Source organism: Choloepus didactylus, chromosome X (assembly GCF_015220235.1).
Source record: "Choloepus didactylus isolate mChoDid1 chromosome X, mChoDid1.pri, whole genome shotgun sequence".
In the NCBI taxonomy this organism is placed as follows: domain Eukaryota; kingdom Metazoa; phylum Chordata; class Mammalia; order Pilosa; family Megalonychidae; genus Choloepus; species Choloepus didactylus.
In genome coordinates, this window is record NC_051334.1 from 117,361,158 (window position 1) to 117,364,074 (window position 2,917).

Here is a 2,917-nt window from a genome sequence, read left to right on the forward strand (position 1 = left end):
CTGCATATAGTGCAGAAATGTCTGTAAACTAGGCCTGACTTTTCTCTTCCTTAGTCAACTGATTGTAGGGATAACTCCCCAAGAGGCCATAGGAGCAGGCAGGGAGAGAGAAGGTATTGTCAGGAGTTGGAGCTATGGGCATTTGGTCAACTTCCTCATGTAACTTACTTGTGCCTTCAGGGTCTGCTCAAGCACAATCACTTATATGCCACTCCCATTTGATGACTGTGATGGTTAATTTCATGTGTCAATTTGGCTAGGTTTTGGTGACCTTTTTGGTCAAGCAAACTCTTGCCTGATTGTTACTGTGAGAGTGTTTCGTATATGAATTTGCATCTATAATCAGTTGGTTGCATCTATGATTGATCACATCTACTGTCAACAAAGGAGAGTGCCTTCAGAAATGAGGGGAATCTCCTCATCCAATCAGTTGGAGGTCTTAAAATCCATAGCTAAGGGTTTCATAATTCAGAAAGAAGAATTTCTGTCTCTACTTCAGCCAGCCAGATCCTCCTGGGGAATTCAACTTCACCTTCACCAGTTTCCAATCTACAGTCTTCCCTATGGAATTCAGACTTGCCAACCCCCACAGTCATAAGAGCCAATTTCCATAAGAAATCTCTTAATATTTACTTATTATATAGATCCTGTTGGTTCTGTTTCTCTGGAGAACACACATTTTGGTACCAAAAGTGGTTTTTGAGAAAGAGAATAAGTATGAGATTTTGGTTCTGGGTTTTTGGAATTGGTTTTCTAATTTGATTAGATTTAAAGGTACTAATGACTATTTCCACTGATAAGAGGGCGCACTGATAGTCTATGGCATGATTTGGCAATAGTGATATGCAAAATACCACCACTGGATACTGCTATTCAAAGGCTTACAAGAGGCAAGCTCTCAGTGACAGCGTATTTGATAATGTAGCAGATTTTTGTGAAGTTTAAAAGTATAATGATATTAGCTGCTTGTTCCCAAATAAGCTGGATAAATTTGTTAAAGAAAATAATAAATTTAGGGCTTCATATTCCCAGCTCAAGTGCTGCATGAATGACATGAAAATTTCTATGTGCACCCTGATAAAAACTCTTATTTCTTGTGTCTGCAAAGTTGAGATTTCTGAAAACCAAATACAGAGTCTCATCATATAAGTGGGTGAATAACTACAGAAATTGATTCCCAACATTGCAGAGAGTCTGCTATTAATGTAATGCATTGATTGGGAAGAAATGGGATCCTGACAATTGAAATGCAGACATATGGGCCAATCATGATGACAGTGGAGTCATTAAACCCCTAATTTCTGAGTCTTCTTTGCCAGATATACCTGTAACAATCTTCCCTGTGGAGTAAGACATCCTGACTCTGTCTGAAGAGATTAACCCTGCTTTGCCTGATAAACCTGTAATTACTTCCCCTAAGGAAACAGTCCTTCCACCTCCATATGAAGATTAACCCTGTTCCATTAGATGAAATTCTAATGGAATCCCTTGAGGTAGTTGATTTTCAAGACACTGCTATTCCTCTCATGACCCACCCCCACTACCACTCTTTGCTTCCAGACCTATAACTATACTGAAGTCCCAACATGCCCCAAAATGTAAGGAACAAAATGTGACCCATGAAGAGCTATGCTACATCCCAAGAGAACTGCACGTTTTCTGGTTTATACAGAATGAAATCAGGGGAATATGTGTGGGAATACTTATTAAGGGGTTGGGATAATGGTAGAAGGAAAAGGTTGGATCAAGCTGAATTTGTTGATATGGGCACACTAAACAGAGATTCAAGATTCAGTATTGTAGACTGAGGGGTTAGAAAAAGTTTTAACAGTTTGTCCAGTTGGTTGACTTAAACATGGGCCAAAAAACGACCTACACTAAATGAAGTTGTAATACCAGAACTGCCCTGGTATAATGTAGATCAAGGTTTCCAAATACTTATAGAGATTAGAATTTTAGAGAAGATTTATCATGTAAAACCTGCTTACCCACCTTAGGATTGTCCAGAGGATGCACCTTTCACCACAACTTTGAGGAATAAATTTGTGAGAGCATCTCCACCATCCCTGAAAAGCTCTGTGGTTTCTCTTCTCTGTAGGTCAGATATTACTTTGGGAACTTCTGTGAATGAACTTGGATTCTTACATAAAATGGGAATGATGGGATGACTGGATCCTGGGTTTGCAGGAGCCAAGTGGTGGTACTTAATCTCCAAAGACAAATTGGGCATGGATACCAAAATTGAAAGCAGAATCTAAGTAATAATCAGAATACTCTGACTTTCAGAGATCTGTGGCATTAGCTGGTTGATCATGGGATACCTACAAATGAAATGGATGGGCAGTTTACTAAGTACTTTATCTGTATAAATGGAAGTGTTCTAGGTCAAGTGAACAAAAGTCTAACTTGAATCACAAAAACAAAAAGTCACAGTCTCTCAAATCAATTCCCAGACTTGAGACAGTTTACAAAGCCAGAACCCCTTGAATGAACAGAAGGTTGAGATCCCCTGGGGAAAGACCCTGCTACACTGTCCAAAATGTATACACTTAATCTTCCTCCCAGTCCTCCTCAAGGGGACTTATGGCCTTTACTAGAGTGACTATGCATTGGGGAAAAGGAAATGATCAGACATTTGGGAGATTTTTAGACAATTGCTCATAAATGACATTAATTCCAGAATACCCAAAATGTCACTGTGGTCCACCAGTCAGAGTAGGGGCTTATGGAGATAAGGTTATCAATAGGCCTTTAGTTCAGTCCATTTCAGTGGTTCCAGTGGGTCTCCAAACACATTCTGTGGTTATTTCCCCAGTTCTGCAACTGACAGAATCCCCTCATTAGTCCCCTGACTTGTGGAGTAAGGGCTATTATGGTAGAAAAGGCCAAGTGGAAGCCACAATAACTAACTTTACCT